We start from the raw sequence: 21,993 nt of genomic DNA, 5'->3' as shown, positions 1-21,993 counted from the left end.
AATCTTTTACAAAGCAGGAAAGACTATCCCGTGGAAAAAAGACAATCCCTTCAACAAATGGTGTTTGGAAAACTACACAGCAATGTGCAAATAATGAATCTGGACCATTTTTGTGCACCATACAAAAAGATAAAACGAAATGGATTAAAGACCTAAATGTGAGACAGGAAACCCTTAAAACCATAGAGGAGAACACAGGAATAATTTCTATGATAGAGACCATAGCAACTTTGTTCTAGATGCTTCTCCTGAGGCAAAGGAAACAAAAGCACAAATCAGCTATTGGAACTGGTTCAAAATATAAAGCTTCTGCAGAACAAAGGGAACAATAACAAAACTAAAAGGCAACCTACAGAGTGGGAGAAGATATTTGCAAATGACATATCTGATACAGGGTTAGTATCCAAAATATGTAAAGAATTTATCAAACTCAACACCCAAAACTCAAACAATCCAATTAAAAATGGGCAGAAGACATGAGCAAGCATTTCTACAAAGAATACATACAGATGGCCAACAGGCAAATGAAAAGATGCTCAACATTACTCATCATCAGGGAAATACAAATCACAACTACACAGAGATATAACCTCACCCCAGTCAGAGTGGTCAAAATTAACAACACAAGATTCAAAAGTATTGATGAGGATGTGGAGAAAGGGGAAACCTCTTACACTGTTAGTGGAAATGCAAACTGGTGCAGCCACTGTGGAAAACAGTATGGCAGTTCCTCAAAAAGCTAAAAATAGAGCTACCCTATGACCAATCAATTGCAGTACTAAGTATTTACACAAATGATACAAAAATACTGTTTTGAAGGGATCCATGCATCCTGATGTTTATAGCAGCATTATCTACAATAGCTAAATTATGGAAGGAGCTCAAATGTCCACAAGCTGATGAATGGATAAAGAACATGTGGTATATATAAACAATGGAATATTACTCAGACAAAAGGAATGAAATCTTGCCATTTGCAGCAATATGGGTGGAGCTAGGGAGTACTATACTAAGCGAAATGTCAGTCAGAAAATGACGAATACCATATGATTTCATTTATATGTGGAATTTAAGAAACATAACAAATGATCATAATTTTTTTTTAAAAAAGAGGAAAACCAAGAAACAGACTCTTAACTATAGAGAACAAACTGATGGTTATAAAAGGGAAGGAGAGGGGTGGGATATGTTAAATAAGGTGATAAGGATTAAAGAGTGCACTTGTATTGAGCACCAGGTGTTGTATGTAAGTGTTGAGTCACTAAATCTTACACCTGAAACTAATATTACTCTGCATACAAACTAACTGGAATTGTAAAAAAAAAAGCTTTAAAAAACGTTTGGTAGAATTTGCCTGTAAAGCCCTCTGGCCCTTTTTGATTACTGATTACTGATTCAGTATCTTTGTTGGTTATCAGTCAAAGTTTTCTATTTCTTCCAGTCTCAAAACTGGTATTTTAAGTATATTTTTTTTTATTTGAGAGAGAGAATGAGAGACAGAGAGCAGGAGAGGGAGGAGGGTCAGAAGGAGAAGCAGACTCCCCGCGGAGCAGGGAGCCCAATGCGGGACTCAATCCTGGGACTCCAGGATCATGACCTGAGCCGAAGGCAGACGCTTAACCATCTGAGCCACCCAGGCACCCCTCAAAACTGGTAATTTATATGTTTCTAGGAATTTTTCCATTTCTTCCAGGTTGTCCAATTTGTTGGCATATAGTTTTTCATAATATTCTCTTATAATTGTTTGTATTTCAGTGACATTAGTTGTTATTTCTCCTCTCTCATTTGTGATTTTATTTATTTGGGTCCTTTCTCTTTTCTCTTTCATAAAGTCTGCCTAGAAGTTTATCAATTTTACTAATTATTAAAAAGAACCAGCTTCTGGTTATATTGATTTTTTATTTATTTATTTATTTATTTTTAATTTTATAATGTTATGTTAGTTACCACACAATAAATACATCATTAGTTTTGATGTGGTGATCCACGATCCATTGTTTTCATATAACACCCAGTGCTCCATGCAGTACATGCCCCCTTAATACCCATCACCAAGCTAAACAATCCCCCCTCCCCTCTAAAACCCTGTTTGTTTCTCAGAGTCCATAGTCTCTCATGGTTCCTCTCTCCCTCCGAATCCCCCCCCCTTCATTTTTCCCTTCCTTCTCCTAATGTCTTCCATGCTATTCCTTATGTTCCACAAATAAATAAAACCATATAATTGACTTTCTCTGCTTGATTTATTTCACTTAGCATAATCTCCTCCAGTCCCATCCATGTTGATGTAAAAGTTGGGTATTCATTCTTTCTGATGGCTGAGTAATATTCCATTGTATATATGGACCACATGATTTTTAAAAATTTTTTACTTTATTCAAATTCAATTAATTAACATATAAGGTATTATCAGTTTCAGAGGTAGAGTTCAGTGATTCATCAGTTGCATATAACACCCAGTGCTCATTACATCCTGTGTCCTCCTAATGCCCATCACCTAGTTACCCCATCCCCCCACCCACCTTTCCAGCAACTTCAGTTTGTTTCCTACAATTAACAGTCTCTTATGGTTTGTCTCCCTCTCTGATTTCATCTTATTTTATTTCCCCCTTTCCCCTATGATCCTCTTTTTTGTCTCTTAAATGACACATATGAGTGAAATCATATGATAGTTGTCTTTCTCTGGTTGACTTATTTTGCTTAGCATAATACACTTCAGTTCTGTGCACAACCTTGCAAATGTTAAGATTTATTTTTTTGATGGCTGAATAATATTCTGTTATATATATACATCTTCTTTATTCATTCATCTGTCAATGGACATCTGGACTCTTCCATAGTTTGGTTATTGTGGACATTGCTGCTATAAACATTGGGATGCAGGTGTCCCTTTGGATCACTATGTTTGTATCCTTTGTAAACAACTAGTAGTGGGATTGCTGGGTCATAAGTTAGCTCTATTTTCAGCTTTTTAGGAACTTCCATACTGTTTTCCAGAGTGGCTATACCAGCTTGCATTCCCACCAACAGTGTAAGAGGGTTCCTTTCCAACATTTGTTGTTTCCTAACTTGTAATTTTAGCCATTCTGGCTGGTGTGAGGTGGTATCTCATTGTGGTTTTGATCTGTATTTCTATGATGCCAAGTAATGTTTAACATTTTTTCATGTGTCTGCTGGCCATTTGTATGTCTTCTTTGGAGAAATGTCTGTTTGTATCTTCTGCCCATTACATGACTGGATTATTTGTTTTGGGGGTGTTGAGTTTAACAAATTCCTTATAGATCTTGGACACTAACCCTTTATCTGACAAGACATTTTCAAATATCTTCTCCCATTCTGTAGTTTGCCTTTGGCTTTGTCTATTTCCTTAGCTGTGCACAAGATTTTTTATCTTCATGAAGTCCCTATAGCTCATTTTTTCTTTTGTTCCCCTTGCCTTTGGAGATGTGTCTAGCAAGAACTTTCTGCAGTTATGGTCAAAGAAGTTCCTGCCTGGGTTCTCCTCTAGGATTTTGATGGATTATTGTCTCACATTTAGGTCTTTCATTCATTTTGAGTTTATTTTTGTGTATGATGTAAGAAAATGGTCCAGTTTAATTCCCCTACATGTGGCTATCCATTTTTCCCAGCACCATTTGTTGAAGAAAATGTTGTTTTTTCCATTAGATATTCTTTACTGCTTTGTCAAAGATTAGTTGACCATAGAGTTGAGGGTCCATTTCTGGGTTCTCTATTCTGTTCTACTGAACTATGTGTCTGTTTTTGTGCCAGAACCATACTGTCTTGATGATTAAAGCTTTGTATTATAGCTTGATGTCCAGCATTGTGATACCAGCAGTTTTGGTTTTCCCTTTCAACATTCCTTATGGTATTTGGGGTCTTTTCTGGTTCCATACAAATCTTAGGATTGTTCCAGCTCTGTGAAAAATATTGATGGTTTTTCCATAGAGATTGCATTGAATGCATAGATTGCTCTGGGTACCATAAACATTTTCACAATATTTGTTATTCCAATCCATGAGCATGGAGTGTTTTTCCATTCCTTAGTGTTTTCCTGAATTTCTTTCATAAGTGTTCTATAGTTTTCATAGTAAGATCTTTTACCTCTTGCCTTAGGTTTATTCCTAGGTATCTTACGTTTTTGGCGCTATTGTAAATAGGATCGATTCCTTAATTTCTCTTTACTCTGTCTCATTATTAGTGTACAGAAATGCAACTGATTTCAGTGTATTGATTTTATATCCTCCACGTAAAGCACCATGTCATCTGCAAAGAGTGAGAGTTTGACTTTGCCAATTTGAATGCCTTCTATTTCTTTTTGCTGTTTGATTGCTGAGGCCAAGATTTCTAGTACTGTGTTCGGCAACAGTGCTGAGAGTGGATATCTCTGTCGTGTTCCTGACCTTAGGGGAAAAGCTCTCAGTGTTTCCCCCTTAAGAATGATGTTTGCTGTGGGCTTTTCATAGATGGCTTTTATGATATTTTATGTTCCCTCTATCCCTACACTGTGGAGAGTTTTAATCAAGAACGGATGCTATATTTTGTCAATTTTTTTTCTGCATCAATTGAGAGGATCATATGATTCTTCTTTCCTTTGTTAATGTGATGTATCAAGTTGATTGATTTATGAATGGTGAACCACCCTTGCAGCCCAGGAATAAAACCCGCTTGGTTGTGGTGAATAATCCTTTTAATGTACTTTTGGATCCTATTGGCTAGTATCTTGGTGAGAATTTTGGCATCCGTGTTCATCAGGAATATTGGTCTGTAATTCTTTTTGGTGGGGTCTTTGTCCAGTTTGGGGATCAAGGTAATGCTGGCCTAGAACAAGTTTAGAAGGTTTCTTTCCTTTTCTATTTTTTGAAACAACTTCAGAAGAATAGATACTAATTTTTCTTTAAATGTTTGGTAGCAGTCCTTAGGGAGCCATCTGGTCCTGGACTCCTGTTTGTTGGGAGATTCTTGATTACTGCTTCCATTTCATTGCTGGTTATGGGTCTGTTAAGATTTTCTGTTTCTTCCTATTTCAGTTTTGGTAGTTTATATATTTCTAGGTATGCATCCATTTCTTCCAGATTGCCTAATTTGTTGGCATATTGTTGTTCATAATATGTTTTTAAAATTATTTGTATTTCTTTGGTGTTGGTCGTGATCTCTCCTCTTTCATTCATGATTTTATTAGTTTGGGTCCTTTCTCTTTTCTTTTTGGTAAGTCTGGCTAGGGGTTTATCAGTCTTACTAATTATTTCAAAGAACCAGCTCCTAGTTTTGTTGATCTGTTTTACTGTTCTTTTGGTTTCTGTGTCATTGATTTATGCTCTAATCTTTATTATTTCTCTTTTCCTGCTTGGTTTAGGCTTTATTTGCTGTTCTTTCTCCAGTTCCTTTAGGTGTAGGTTTAGGTTTGTGTATTTGAGACATTTTTGTTTCTTGAGAAAGACTTGTATTGCTATGTACTTCCCTCTCAGGACTGCCTTTGCTGCATCCCAAAGGTTCTGAACTGTTATATTTTCATTCTCATTTGATTCCATGATTTTTTTTTTAGTTCTTCTTTAACTTATTGGTTGACCCGTTCATTCTTTAGTAGGATTCTCTTTAACTTACAAGTATTTGATTTCCTTCCATATTTTCTCTTGTTGTTGAGTTCAAGTGTTAAAACATTGTGGTCTGAAAATATCCAGGGAATAATCCCAATCTTTTGGTACTGGTTGAGACCTGATTTGTGACCCAGTATATGATCTATTTTGGAAAGTGTTCCATGTTCACTCAAGAATGTGTATTCTGCTGCTTTAGGATGAAATGTTCTGAATATATCTATGAAGTCCATCTGGTGCAGTGTCATCAAAGCCCTTGTTTCATTATTAATCTTCTCCTTAGATGATCTGTCCATTGCTGTGAGTGGGGTGTTAAAGTCCCCTACTCTTATTGTTTTATTATCAATATGTTTCTTTAATTTTGTTATTAATTGGATTATATAATTGGCTGCTCCCAAGTTAGGGGCATAAATATATACAATTATTAGATTTTCTTGTTAGACAGACCCTTTTATTATGATATTGTGTCTTTCTTCATTTCTTATTACAGTCTTTGGTTTAAAATCTAGTTTGTCTGATATAAGGATTGCTACACCAGCTTTCTTTTGATGTCCATTAGCATGATAAATTGTTCTCCACCCCCTCACTTTCAATCTGGAGGTGTCTTTGGGTCTAAAATGAATCTCTTGTAGATAGCATACAGATGGGTCTTTTTTTTTTTTTTTCATTATGTTCAGTTAGCCAGCATATAGTACATCATAAATTTTTGTTGAAGTGTTCAACGATTCATTAGTTGCTTATAACACCCGGTGCTCATCCCAACACGTGCTCTCCTTAATACCCATCATTTCGTCCCCCCATCCCCCCCACCACCCTCCCTTCCATAACCCTCAGTTTGTTTCCTGATGTCCAGAGTCTCTCATCATTTGTCTCCCTGTCTGATTTCTTCCCATTCAGTTTTCCCTCCCTTCCACTGTGGTCCTCTGCTCTATTCCTTATGTTTCACATATGAGTGAAACCATAGGGTAATTGTCTTTCTCTGCTTGGCTTATTGTATTTTGTATCCAAACTGATACCCTGTGTCTTTTGATTGGAGTATTATGTCCATTTATATTCAGAGTAATTATTAATAGATATGAATTTAGTGCCATTGTATTACATATAAAGTCACTGTTTCTGTATATTGTCTCTGGTACTTTCTGGTCTTTGTTACTTTTGGGCTCTCCCTTCCCTTAATGGATTCCCTTTAATCTTTCTTGCAGGGCTGGTTTAGTGATCACAAATTCTTTTACTTTCTGTTTGTCCTGGAAGTTCTTTATCTCTCCTTCTATTTTGAATGACAGACTTGCTGGATAAAGTATTCTTGGCTGCATATTTGTCTCATTATTACCCTGAATATATCATGCTAGTTGTTTCTGGCCTGCCAGGTCTCTGTAGATAGGTCTGCTGCCAGCCTTATGTTTCAGCCCTTGTAGGTTAAGGACCTTTTGTCTCAGGCTGCTTTCAGGATTTTCTTTTTATTTCTGAAATTTGCAAGCTTCACTCTTATATGTTGAGTTGTTGACCTATTTTTATTGATTTTGAGGGTGGTTCTCTGTGCCTCTTGGTCTTGAATGCCTGTGTCCTTCCCCAGATTAGGGAAGTTCTCAGCTATAATTTGTTCAAATAATCTTTCTGTCATTCTCTCTCTTTCCTCTTCCTCTGGGACCCCAGTGATTCTAATATTGTTTTGCTTTATGGTTTCACTGATCTCTAGTATCCTCCCCTCATGACCCAGTAGTTATTTATCTCTTTTTCTCAGCTTCCTTATTTTCCAGCATTTTCTCTTCTATATCACTGACTCTCTCTTCAGCCTCGATTATCATAGCACTTAGACCCTCCATTTTTTATTGCACTTCAATAATAGCCTTTTTTATTTCAACCTGATTAGATTTTAGTTCTTTTATCTCTCCTCTAATGGATTCTCTAGAGCCTTCTATGCTTTTTTCAAGCCCAGCTAGTATCTTTATAATCATTGTTTTGAATTCTAGTTCCGACATCTTACATAATCTGTATTTATTGTATCCTTGGATGTGAGTTCTGCTCTTTCTTGGGGTGAGTTCTTCCATCTTGTCATTATGTCCAGAAAAGAACAGATGAAAGGGAGGGGGAATACAAATACAGAAACAATGACATCAGAAAATTATGCTCAGAAGAGAGCAGAAACCAAAAAGAAAAGAAAAGATAATAAAATCAAACAAGAAGTAGAACAGAAAAGAACAATAAACTGGATCCTGAGTATATTTTGGTCTGTTTGTTAGAAGAAACTAGATCCCAAAATAGGCAAGAAATAAAACTCGATATGTATAGTATATATATATATATATATATATATATATATATATATATATATACACACACACACACACACACATAAATGTAGTTGAATACAATGAAAGGAAGCCAAAAATTAAATATATATATACTTTAAATATAAAAAAATTAAAAAGGACTTAAATAATAATTTATAAGATAGGATAATAGTTGAGAAGGATAATAAAATATAAAATTGAAGGACTAAACAATAATAACTATACCAGAAAAATATACACTACACTAATCAGAAGAGAACTGAAACCAAATAGAAAAGAAAAGGGAAAAGTTGGGGAAAAAATGGGAATAAAATCAGGCAAGAACTCGAACAGAACAGAATGATAAACTGGATCCTGAGTGTTTTTGGTCTGTTTGTTAGAAGAAACTAGATCCCAAAATATTTAAGGAAGAAAAACGTATATATATACATATTTGTGTATATATACAAAACAAAACTTGAATACAATGAAAGGAAGCCAAAAATATATATATATATGCATACACATATATACTGTAAGTGTAAAAATGAAAATTAAAAATGTCTTTAAAATGATAAAATAAGAACATAGCTGAAAAAGATAATAAAATATAAAACTGAAGGACTAATGAATAATAAGAAGACAACCACAATTGCTATATACTTCTTTCCCCAAGAACAGGAGTTTTACAGTTATGTATGATCAGTAAACTTGGTATTAGCTGGAAGTTCCTGCTGGTTCTGGGGGAGGGGCCTGTTGGGCTGATTCTCAGGTGTCTTTGCTCCGGAGGAATTGCACTGCCTTTGGTAAGGGGCTGAGCTCAATTTAAGTGGCTCCAGAGCCAGTGGGGGAGGGCTGGAAATAATGGTGAGCTGATTTCTAGCCCAGAAGCTGAAATTTTGCTCCCTCATACTCTTCAGTGAGCCCTCACAGAAAAACAATCACTCTTGTCTCCCTGGTTTCCCTCCAAACTCTGTGTTCACCCAGCCTGTGACAGAGCATTTTTATCTCAGGCACGTGACCCTGTTTTGAGTCTCCAAACTTTTCAGACTCTTGCAGCAGGCACCCACACTGGTCCTCCTGGGGTGGGGAGGGGGGCCTCACTGCAGTTCTGCCTCTTGCTGGGCCCCTGCTTGGAGAGAGGTCACCCAACTGAGCAGTGGTTTGTGGTTTATGGCAACACTGAGCAGAAAGCTGATGCCTGGTCTCACTGTTTGTAACCAGCTTCTCTGCTCCAGTGCCTGGGAACTCTGCCAACTCAGGCACTCCTATTCTTTTTGTGACCCTGGGGATCCTCAGGCCACAATGTCCCACCTGGGATTTTGCCTCGCTTCACCTCCTTTGCACCTTTCAGATAAATTTCTAAAAGTTCCAATTTTGAGCTCTACTGCTTTGTAACACTTTCCAGTACCTGGCTTCCAGAGGCTTCTTCCCCACCTCAGTTTATCTTCTGCTGTATCTCCTCAGATTCACATCAACACACCTTCTACCTTGCAAAAAGTGGTCGCTTTTCTATTTGTAGAATTGTAGCAATTCTTTTCTCAGATCTCCAGTTGATTTTGTAGGTTTTCAGAATGATTTGATAACTATCTGATTTCCAGGGACCAGACAAAAGAATTCCCTACTCCTCTGCCGTCTTGGAGATTGATTTCTTTTATTGTTTTTTAGTTTTTATATTATTTATTTCTCCTCTAATCTTTATTATTTTCTTCCTTCTGCTTGCTTTAGCCTTCATTTGTTGTTCTTTTGTTAGCTCCTTTAGGTGCAAGGTTAGATAGTTTATTTGAGATTTTTCTTATTTCTTGAGGTAGGCCTGTATTGCTATAAAGTTCCCTCTTGAAATTGCTTTTGTTGCATCTTAGAGGTTTTGGACCATTGTGTTTCTATTTTAATTTGTTTCCATGTACTTTTTTAATTTCTTATTTTATTTCCCGGTTTACCCATTCATTATTTAGTACCATGTCATTTGAACTCCATGTATTTGTGGTCTTTCCAAATCTTGTCTTCATTAGCATTGTGGTCAGAAAAGATGCATGGTTTGACTTTGATCTTCTTGAGTTTGTTGAGGCTGGTTTTGTGGGCTAATATGTGACCTATTCTTTGAAATGTTCTATATGCACTAGAAAATAATGTATATTTTGCTGTTTTATGATGAAATGTTCTGAATATATTGGTTAAATCCATCTGTTCCAATGTGCCATTCAAAGTCATTGTTTCCTTGTTGATTTTCTGTTTAGATGATCTGCCCTTTGATGTAAGTGGGGTATTAAAATTCCCTACTATTTTTGTATTATCTATTAGTTTCTTTATGTTTGTTATTAACTGTTGTTTTATGTATTTGGGCACTCTTCAGTTGCATTCATAAATATTTATAATTATTATATCTTCTTGTTGGATTGCCCCCTTTATTACTATATAGTGCTCTTCTTTGTCTCCTGTTATAGTCTTTGTTAAGTCAGTTGTGTCTGAAATAAATATTGCTACTCCAGCTTTCTACAGACTATCATTTGCAAAATTGATGTTTCTCCATTCCTTCACTTTCAATTTTAAGGTGTCTTTTGGTCTCAAATGAGTCTTGTAGGCAACTTATTGATGGGTCTTTTTTTTTTTTTATCCATCTGTCACCTTATGTCTTTTGATTTGAATGTTTAGTCCATTTACATTCAAAGTAATTATTGATAGGTATGTCTTTATTGCCATATTATTACTTGTTTTGTGGTTGTTTCTGAAGATTTTCTCTTATCTTTTCTTGTCTTTCTGTCTCTCGTGGTTTGCTGATTTTATTTAGTGATGTATTTGGGTTTCTTTCTCTATTCTTTGCATATTTCTTAGTGGTTTTTGATATATGCTTACCTATAGGTTTGTGTATAATGTCTTCTGCATATAGAAGTCTGTTTTAGGTTGATTGTCATTTGAGTTTGAACCCATTCTTCACTTGTACTTTCCACATTTTAGGTATATGTTACTATATTTTATAACATTTTTTAAAGTTCCTTGACTATTTTTTACATAAATATTCATTTTTGCTGTTTTCATGTTTCCTACTTTTATACTGTCACTTTTGGTCTGCCCTTTCTACTCAAAGAGTCCCCTTTAGTATTTCTTGTAGGGCTGGTTTAGTGGTCACAAACTCCTTTAGTTTTTGTTTGGGAAATTCTTTTTCTCTCCTATTCTGTGATAGCCTTGCTGGGTAGAATATTCTTGGCTGCAAATTTTCCCATTTAGCACTTTGGATATATCATGTCCTTCGCTTATTGCTTGAAAAATTTCTGATGAAAATCTCCTGGGTTTTCCCTTGTAAGTTAATGACTTCTTTAATCTTGCTGTTTTTTTTTTTTTTCTTTATCACTATATTTTGCAAGTTTAATTATAATATGTCTTGGTGTGGGTCTGCTTTTGTTGATTTTGATGGGAGTTCTCTGTGCTTCCTAGATCTGGATATCTGTTTCTTTCCTCCAATTAGAGAAGTTTTCTGCTACTGTTTCTCAAATAAATTTTCTGCCCCTCCCCCCTTTTCTCTCTTCTTCTGGAACTCCTACAATACAAATAATATTACATTTGATGGAGTCACTGAGTTCTCTGTCTATTCTCATTTTGTGTAATTCTTTTTTTCTCTCTTTTGTTCAGCCTGATTACTTTCCATTACTCTGTATTTTAGGTTACTAAGTCATTCCTCTGTTTCTTCCTCCCTGCTATTCATTTCATCAAGTTTGTTTCTCATTTCATTTGCTGAGCCCTTTATTTCTGCTATGTTATTCCTTATCTCTGTTAAGGATCTCACTGATCCTTAACTCTTTCCTCAATTCCAGTATCTTTATTATCATTACTTTAAATTCTCTATCAGACATGTTACTTATATCTGTTTCACTTAGATCTCTGGCTGTGGCCTTGCCCTATTCTTTTATTTGGAATAAATTTCTCTATATCCTCATTTTGTCTGCCTTTCTGTGTCTGTTTCTCTGTTAAGAAAGTCAGCTGTGTCTTCTGCTACTGAAAGTAGTGACTCTATGAAGAAGAGGTCCTGAGGTGCCCTGCAGTGCAGTGTCCCCTGTTCACTAGAACCTTGCACTTCAGAAGAGTATCCTCTGTGTATTGCTTATATCTGCTGTTGCGTCTGAGTCACTTTTCCTTTCAGTGATGTTGTTTGCACTGACTCTCTACCTGTTGTGGGCTGTGCTTTCTCTCTGTGGTGTTAGTGGACCCAGTCAGGCCAGGTCTGAGGGGGTGTGCCCACTGGGGAACTTGGGAATGGCATGGTGGTATTAGCAAAATTTGTGCTGGGGCACTACTCCCATGCTGGATCCTTGGAATAGTTTTGGCACCTGGGAGTTGAGTGCTGGGGCTACCAGAGCTTGAGAGTAGGCATGGGGCAATGCTTGGGCCTGGTGCTGTGGCTGGGTGCCATACACAGTTGTAACTGTGCACCTGGTGGCTGGTCAGGGTGCATGCATGGCTTTTACAACATTTTTCCTGAGCTCAGGGCAAAGGCCAACAGGCTTGGAGTGGGCTAGTCCTCAGACTCATGGGCATGGTACACTTCCACCAGGTCAGGCAGCAAGTCTGTACAGCCCTGCCTCTGGCAGGTGGCTCTGCGTTTTTGCTGGGGGCAGGGGGGCAAAATGGCCCCTGTCAAGTCCCTCATTTTTTGAGAAGTCCTGCAACATGCTCCAAAATCTTTATGAATAGATCTGTCTCCTGTTTTTTCCCTGCATTTTGAAAACTGCCAATTTTTGTTGCCTCTCCATGCAGGCTGCTGTCTCTTTAAGGACAGTAACCCAGCTATCACTCACGTTCCCTGCTTGCCCAGTCCTGAGTCAGCAGACTTTTAAGGTTCTAAGCTCCAAGTACCACTGGTTTTATAAGCTCATGGAATTTAGCTCCTTTGGTTTTTAAAGCCAAACATAGGAATTAGTCTTCCCTGTGTGAGTTCCTTTGTATAAGCACCCATTTCTCTGTCCTCTTCACATGCACAGCCCCCTCCCTCCTGTGGTCAGCATCCAGCTTTGCCTTTCTGACCTTCCTAAATTTTCAGCTGCAGCTTCTTCTCTATATTTAGTTGTGGAGTTCATTCTTCCAGTCTTTGGATTGTTTTCTGGTTTGTTGATTTGGATGTGGATGATATCTAATTGAAAATGTGGGATGGGGTGAACTCAGGTCCTCCTACTCTGCCATCTTCCCAGGGGTTTCTCACTTTTTTTTTTTTTTTGTCGCTCACTTTTATCCACTTTTCCCAACCCCACCCCTTGTAGGTGACTGACTTCATTGTTGGGTGCTTTATCCTTTTTGTGTGTCTTTTCATAGAGACAGGCAAAATATGGTTATTATTTACCATTTCTCTTTTCTTAACCAAAATGTAGCATAGTGTCTATTCTATTTTGCAATTGCTTTTTTTAAATTTAATTTAATTTTATTATGTTATGTCACTCTATGTTTTTTTTTTAACTCAGTTTAATTCATTCACATTGCAGGTAATTATTGGCAGGTAAGAACTTAGTATTGCCATTTTGTTAATTATTTTCTGTTTGAATCTTGTCTTACTGCTTTTCTTTTGGTTTGATGATTTTTTGTAGTTGTATGGCTTATTTACTCTTTAGCTTTTGTATATTTACTATAAGTTTCTCTTTGTGGTCACCATGAGGCTTACATTGAACTACTTATAGTTATAATGGTCTGATTTAATCTGATAATAACCTCAATTGCATACAAAAGATCTACACTTTTATTACTAGGGTTCAAGTAATTTATATGCCATTGTACAGTATTACAATATTCTGTTTGTCTATATTCTTAACTTTACTAGTGAGATTTGTACATTCATATGCTTTTTTGCTTCTGTTTAGTGTTTATTTTTTCAACTTGAAGAATTTCATTAATGATTTCTTTTTTTTTTAAAGATTTTATTTATTCATTTGAGAGAGAGACAGTGAGAGAGGGAACACAAGCAGAGGGAGTGGGAGAGGGAGAAGCAGGCTTCCCATGGAGAAGGGAGCCCAATGTGGAGCTCGATCCCAGGATCCCCGGACCATGACCTGAGCCGAAGGCAGACACTTAACGACTGAACCACCCAGGTGCCCCTCATTAATGATTTCTTGTAAGGCAAATCTAGTGGTGACAAACTCCCTCATTGTTTTGTTTAATTGGGAAAGTATTTTTCCTTCACTAAAAAAATCTTTTGTGAGATATACAGGCTACCAACTATGATATTAATAAGTCATGGGAATGCAAGTATAGCATAAGGATTATAGTCAATTAAATTTTAATACCATTGTATGAAGACACATAGTAGCTACACTTGTGGTAAGCATAGCATAACATATAGAGAAGTGGTATCACTGTGTTGTACATCTGAAACTAACATAACACTGTGTGTCAACTATATTCAAATAAAAAAGGGGGAAATGTTTATTCTTTTTAAAGAAATCTTGCAAATGATACATGTTAAAATATAAAAAATAAATTTAAAATATTAAATTTTTAAAAAGTTTCTTCAGGTTTAATATTCTTGGTTAGCAATTTTTTTTTCTTTCAGTATTTTAACTATATCATCCCTTTGTCTCCTGACATGCACTATTTCTACTGAGAAATCTACTTATAGTCTTATGGGAGTTCCCTTGTATGTGGTAGGTTGCTTATGTCTTGCTGTTTTCAAAATTCTCTCTTTGTCTTTGAATTTGACAGTTTAATTGTAATGTATCTTGGTATAGACCTATTGGGTCCAATCTACTTGGTGACTTTTGGGCTTCATTAATTTCATTTCCCTCCCCATCAGCTATTATTTGTTTAAATAGAGCATCTACCCCTTTTTGTCTCTCTTCTTCTGGGACTCCCAAAATGTAAATATTGTTTTACTTCATGATATTCTGTACTTCTGTAGGCTTTCTTTACTCATTTTAATTCATTTACCTTTTTGTCCCTCTGACTAGGTAATATCAAGTGATTAGTCTTCAAGTTCACTGATTCATTCTTCTGTTAGGTTGAACATGCTGTTGAATTTCTCTATTGAAATTTTTGTGCAGTCATTGTATTATTCATCTCTAAGATTTCTGTTTGATTTTTATAGTTTTAACTTTTTTTGGTTGTTCATGTATTATTTTCCTGATTTCATTCAGTTGTCTATGTATGTTCTTTTTTAGTTCCCTGAGCTTCTTTCAGACAATTATTTTATGTTCTTCATCAGGATGTTTGTAGGTATGTTTCTTTAGAATTGGTTATTGGGGCTTTATTTGTTTCCTTTTGTAGTGCTATATATCCCTAATCCTTTCTGATCTTTGTATCCTCATATTGGTGTGTGCACACTTGAGAAAGTAGTAACCTTTTCCATTCTTAGCTTAGCTTAGCAGGGAAAAGTCCTTCACCAATCAGCCCAGCCTAGGATTCTGGGTAGACCAGTTTTAGCATCCATGTACCAGCAGGGCAAGGCACCTGTGCTGTGAGGTTGGGTGAGGACACTGGCTGGGCTATGCAGTTGCAGAGGACACTGAATGGGTTGTCTAGTCAGATGGTGATCCTGGCTGGGCTCCTTCATTAGGCAGGGCCCCTGAATGGGCTCTGTGATTTGGCAGGGCTACTGGTTGAGCTCTAAGTTTCAGTGGAGCTGCCTACCTAGGCAGGACTGCTGGCTGGGCTACACAGTTGGGTGTTTTGGTGACTCAGCTCTTGAGGCCAGCAGAAGTGCTGATTAGGGTCTATGGTGGTTCAGGCTGGGCTCCCTGGTTGTTTGGGGGGGCTGGCTGGGGGCATTCCTTATTGTAGCAATGCTGCTGTAAAGAGCTCTGGTTGTCCAAACTGCTGGTGGGGGCACAGGGCTTCTGCTAAGAACTGCAGCACCCATTAGCCCATGTCCCTGTGAGCCCAGGTCCCTTTTCCTTGTTTCTAACAGTCCACATGTGGTCTACCAATTCTAATTCCCTCCTGTCCCATGTGAGACAAGAGAGAAGTGGATATCTTAGTGTACAAAACACTGGAGAAGTTGGATGTATGTCTTAGCCTCTTCTTCCCCCGCTGGAGAAATCATGTGCCAAGGAGATCTTTCTCAGTGTGGTACTGTGCCAGCTTGGAGGAAGGGTGACAAGAACAAAGTAAAACCTTTACTCTGCCCATTTTTAATGTTTTAAATTAGTTTTTGCATTCCCCTGTGTGCTAAAACATTACCTTTGAGGCCTGGGATTCTCACAAAGGCATTTTTGTTGTATATTTGCTAAACTGATTTTTCTGTAAGGGAATTAGGGCCAGAGACCTCCTATTCTGACATTGCGGATGTCACTATAGATTAGCCTTCAGTCTTTTTTTTATTTTATTTTATTTATTTGACAGAGAGAGAGACAGTGAGAGACGAAATACAAACAGGGGGAGTGGGAAAGGGAGAAGCAGGCTTCCAGCTGAGAAGGGAGCCCAATGCGGGGCTCAATCCCAGGACCCTGGGATCATGACCTGAGCTGAAGGCAGACGCTTAATGACTGAGCCACCCAGGGGCCCCTAGCCTTCAGTGTTAACGTAAATATTTGTATTGTTAATAAATATCCTCATATTGGTGTGTGCACACTTGAGAAAGTAGTAAAAACTTTCACAAAAGAATTTGTTTGTGGTCTATTGTGCAACCATCCAACTTTGAAAGAATAAAGGCTTTTCAACATTGACAGCAATTAAAATATTACATGGGAAATTAATTACTGATTTATTAGGATCATTGAAAATTCTCTAAAATATTTATATTATTTATTTTAAAACTTATATTTGAAAACAGGATAAAATATTTTTTTAAAAAGGAATTTTTAGAGTAAGCTATGAAAAGAAGTATACTAAGTTTTGGACTGGTAAAATGAAACGCCTATTATTCATATCCAGGAGCTTTGAATGATAACTTTGGAAACATCTAACTCTCTAAGAATTAGAAAATTAGAATTCAAGAGGAGCTAAGAAGAGTACCATAGAAAAATGGGAATTACATTATAGGACTTTTCTTTTACCTCAATCATATATATGGGTGGCTTTTTCATAAAATCAACCAACTCATTCATACAGAAGGAATATGTTGAAAATTTTGAAATCTTGTAATGCTTGTATTGGATTAAATAATTCAAGAAATAATGCAAAGATGTGTTGTTTGTCAGAAAAGTTCTTTACAGAGAACACATAAGATAAGTCTAAGGCCAATGTTACCTGGAGTATGATGACAATTGGACTTAACTGAGACTCCAACTTTCAAAGGTATTAAATATTTTTAGTAATGTTATATATAATGTCCATATGGCCACAAATGTGTCTGTGGGCTAAAGCTGATACTCAAATTGTGAACAGGGCCTTACTAAATTATATCATCTAAACTTTTAGAATTCCTAAACATGAAGAATTCCATAAGAAGTCATTTTATTTTATTTTTTTTATTATGTTCAATTAGCCAACATATAGTACATTATTAGTTTTTGATGTAGTGTCCAATGATTCATTAGTTGTGTATAACACCCAGTGCTCATCACCTCACATGCCCTCCTTAATACCCATCACCCAGTGGTCATTTTATATTTGTGGCAATTCAGGAGCTTTGTAATATCCTACAAGTATTCAAAATTTGGCTACTTGCAATCATCTCCAAACTTCAGGACAAGTAGAATGAATAAACCATATCCTAAGCAATTATTGAACTAAATTGTATCAAGCCAATGTCTCACACTAACCCAAAGCCTTACAACTGTTTTTATTAAAAATAATATTAACTCTCTGTTGTAAGCATGGTATTTCTTTCTTTGAGTTTGGAAAATCTATAAATTTAGGGTTTAAGCCTACCGTATTATGTGATTTAAAAAAAAACAGTCATGATCGTATATAACACTTAATGAGTTTGTGGGTTTCCTTGGGCTAATTATGCCATCATGTGACCAGGTGCTGAAAAAAATCTCCCTGAGGAGATGTGTTATCATCATTGAACAGGAGACCTGGTCTCTATTAAAGTGTTACACTGACAGACTGATGGTCATCCATTAAATGGAGTCCTACCAAATACCAGACGATGTTGATAAACACACTACCATTAAGGTAAAGGAGAAACCTAGGTGGATGCATGTTTCACATGTGAGACCAACACATATAATTGAGCAGGCTTTAATCCTTATTAAGCACTTTAAGGATAAATTCTTTAGTTACTTATAATAATATGAAAGCTGAAGAGAAAGTTCCTCTAATTGGAGAGATAAGCTGATTTCTTAATTTTTTTCTTAATTATCTTGCCCTTATGATTTTATTTTTGATTTTTATTTTTTACAATATTCTATTTAAATTCAAGTTAGTTCATGTATAGTGTAGTATTAGTTTCAGGGGTAGAATTTAGTGAGTCATTGGTAGCATATAACACCCAGGGTTTATTACACCAAGTGCCCTCCTTAATGCCCATCACCCAATTACCCTATCCCCCACCCACTCCCTTCCAACAACCCTCAGTTGTTCTCTATAGTTAAGAGTCTCTCATGGTTTGCTTCCTTCTCTTTTTCCCCTTCTCCTGTGTTCATCTGTTTTGTTTCTTACATTCCATATATGAGTGAAATTATATGGTATTTGCCTTTTCCTAACCAACATTTGTTGTTTCCTGTATTGTTAATTTTAGCCATTCTGATCTGTGTGTGGTTTTGATTTGTATTTTCCTGATGATGAGTGAGAAAACATTACTTTTTAAAATTTTTTTATTGTTATGTTAATCACCATACATTACATCATTAGTTTTTGATGTAGTGTTCCATGATTCATTGTTTGTGCATAACACCCAGTGCTCCATGCAGAATGTACCCTCTTCAATACCCATCACCAGGCTAACCCATCCTCCCACCCCCCTCCCCTCTAGAACCCTCAATTTGAGAAAACATTACTTTTTAAAGTTTATTGAAAGTATATGAGAATTTTTCAGAGCTATGGTTCCTACTCCATTTTGTGAGTTTCTTTGGTCAAAATATGCAAGTATACATATTTACACTAATTATTGTATTTTCCTTTGTTCTGTTTTTGTCAAGACTGTAAGACATTGAAAAGGACTTACAACATACTACAACAGCTTATTGGCCATGATATGAAAACTTCTTTTATGGTTACAAAGGATTCATAAAGTGACCACAATTTCAAGTGTCCTGACATCTGATTTCTAGATCCAGAGTTTCATATGGCTGAAAGAGTAAGATTTATTTGAGTTTATATGCAATGAACCATGACAAATACCCTGACATAACTTCTTGACTAGATGCAATAAGATTAACCAATGAAAGTCTCCCATGTCTGCAAACACCACCTGAATGTTTATCCAAACTTAAGAAACCTGTATATAATGTCCTTTTTCTTTTTTTTCTTTGAAAAAGCCTCGTTCAAAGAGGCCTCAAAAAATTGAGTAAAAACTCGCAACTGTTCTTCTCCACGGAAATCTGTAGTAAAAGGCGAAAGATTTATATGATCTGAAGAGAAACCAGAGTATTATAATGTCCTTTTTCTGCTTGTGAATGAAAGCTGCATCAACTCTGTAAGAAGTAATTTTTTTTTTCAGAAATGATCATAATAATTGCTTAACATAGAGTATGGATAAATCGTGAGTCCATGAGAGATGTAGTAAAACATTTTGTAATCTGTCTTACAACTTACAACAAATGACTCTAAAAAAAGTGCGCTGTTTGTTGCCACAGAATTAACCTATGTCAGCCAAGTGCTCATGATGGTATATGGCAAAAGTCATGTCTATTTTGGCATCACAAATTGCAAAATCTATCTCTGATGAGCATAGACAGGTCAAAGTGTGTAATTTTGCAGGTAATGCTGTAGTTGGATCAAAGATGAGAACTCATATTATCTTCTAGAGAAGTGATGACCTAAAAATCATGTTCAGAAATTTTACGCTGAGGCCCAATGTAGTCAGTAATGCTAAAGCAAAAGGTTGAAGAACCATATTTCCCTTCTAGAGAAATGGGTTTTGGGTCTTCAAGCAACAAGTCCATTCAGGGAAACTTCTCTATAGGTTTCATGATAACAACACATCCTCAAGTTTAAGCTATATTTGGTGAGCCACATTTAGTCACAGAGGGCCATCCTCAAGGCTAGTCCTTAGCTATATTTTTCTCATCATGTTATTCAGTTGGAAGTTCTGGAAAGAATTTTGCTGTTGCATTAAAATTCAAAGTGAGTAGATGTGTTTGATCATAGATACAGGTGACACAGAAAATTAGACTATATAAGAGGTCTGACTTAAGAAGATAAATAAGTGACTACTTTCAGAAAGCTAAGTGTTGTAGATGTTTGATTTCTGTCTGGGAGTCAGGCAACTGGGATAGCATCGCTGGAAACATTTTAATTATACCTGAAATGGATCACACTCCAAATAGAGGAAATATTTCCCTCACTACCCAGCCGCACCCCCTCAGGAAACATTACCATCTATCTGTGCAGAGGTTGAAAATTAACTCTAATATACTGAAGGGATAATAACTGCTGGGATCATCATCAGATCCTCAAAACAAATTCCTCTAAGGAAGGATCATGTCCATAGCATCCAGAGAGTGAAATGCAAGAATTAATCTGCCAATCGGTCTTGGCTAAAAGACACTTGAGTATTCAGATAACTACATCATGGCCCCTGAGGATTATTAGGTCTTTAAAATATCAGTGTAAGGAACCGTGGGTTATTGGTGATGCCAGTTTTTCCTAATTGGCACCTTAATCTGTTTAGCTTTGCCAAATGGAACACTAGCTTCACATTTGAAGTTCTTCTTCTCAAGACACAGATCCTTTAGAAACGGCACCATAAAGGAAAAAAAAAAAAAACAGTTTTGGAAGTACTTATATAAATATTATGTTGAGATTTTGGAGCCATAGTATCATCTACATCATGAGGTCTTGTTTGCCCAAAGTACAGAAATAAATATATATATTACAAAGAAAAATTTTTGCAGTGCTGATTGGAAGATGTTAGTAAGAACATGAAAGAGGAGTCTGAACAAAAAGAATGTATTTTAGGCCATGACCTAAAAAACCTCATGCAAAGTTTTGCCTCAGTGATGGGTAGTGAACACATTTTCAAGACTCCATAAAACTAATTCTACATAATTTTACAAGGTCATTTTATGGGTATTCATGGCCAATAGCCAAGCCCAATTATCCACATACCACTATTGCTGTGTAAACAAAAAATGGATCATAGGGAACTTGATTTTACCAGACACATCATGACTGCTTTTCCAATCTAGAAGCTTGTTTGTAAACAAGGACTTCTCCTTTATGGTGAATGAATGGTGCTTAGCATTTTCATAAGGTAAATTTATATTTATTCTTCAGGTATTAATTAATTGATTAACTAATTAATTTACAAATTTCTTTTTTATTCATTCATTCATTCATTGTTTTATGCATTATCACTGGGGAAATCATAGAATTTCAGACTTGAGATAACCTCAAGGCAATCCTTTGTGCTATACAATGTCTATAAGATTCCATGTACCTAACAAATGTTAATATTTTAGGCTTTATTACATGATCCATGTTTCCCCAAAGGAGCCTTCATTTGGAACAATTCCATACCTCTTTTTCCCTCATTGTGTCTTCAGTTGAACATTCAAGCAATGGTTGTCATAATATGAGGTGAGTTGATGCATTTGATCATAGATACAGGGCACAAAAAAGCTAGGGCAGAAGAGTAATCCCATGTAAAGGCAATAAATATGTTTGACTCCTTTTGGAAAACTAAATAATAGAGGATTGATTTTGTCCTGTGTCATCCTGACATGATAGAATCTCTGGAAAGCATAACTTAGTTATTTTTAAAGAAATGTGTAAGATGGCAGTGGAGGATATCTGTCCTTCATGGCCACTGGGAAACATGACACAAGTCAGTATGTGTCCAGGTTGAGGAAATATATCAAATACACTTCAGAGATTACAACAGTGAGAGTCTGCATTTGAGTCTCAGACCACTTCTTCTAGAAAAGTTTGACATCCATGGTGGTCAGAGGCTGAGATGCAAAAATTCATCCCATGGATCTTAGTTGGAGGACACTGAAAAGAATTCATATAGCTTACTTGTGACTCTGGTGGATTGACAAAACTTCTTATGACAATTTAAGAAATTATATATATATATATATATATATATATATATATATATATATATATAT

General features: G+C 36.3%; 2 non-coding genes across 2 annotated transcripts; one reads left to right on the top strand and one right to left on the bottom strand.

The window, feature by feature from the left end:
- Positions 1-19,195: 19,195 nt before the first annotated feature.
- On the bottom strand, positions 19,196-19,310 carry LOC118023264. The gene has a single exon (XR_004682729.1). It is a non-coding gene; the product is annotated as a U5 spliceosomal RNA (small nuclear RNA).
- Positions 19,311-19,653: 343 nt separating this feature from the next.
- LOC118023235 lies at positions 19,654-19,734 on the top strand. Its single transcript, XR_004682705.1, has one exon. It is a non-coding gene; the product is annotated as a small nucleolar RNA SNORD115 (small nucleolar RNA).
- The last annotated feature ends 2,259 nt before the right edge of the window (positions 19,735-21,993 follow it).

The sequence above is a fragment of the Mirounga leonina genome, unplaced genomic scaffold (genome assembly GCF_011800145.1).
Source record: "Mirounga leonina isolate KUSES-001 unplaced genomic scaffold, KU_Mleo_1.0 Mir_178, whole genome shotgun sequence".
NCBI lineage: Eukaryota > Metazoa > Chordata > Mammalia > Carnivora > Phocidae > Mirounga > Mirounga leonina.
The sequence above is the reverse complement of the archived record's forward strand: the minus strand, read 5'-3'. Positions and strand labels throughout refer to the sequence as shown.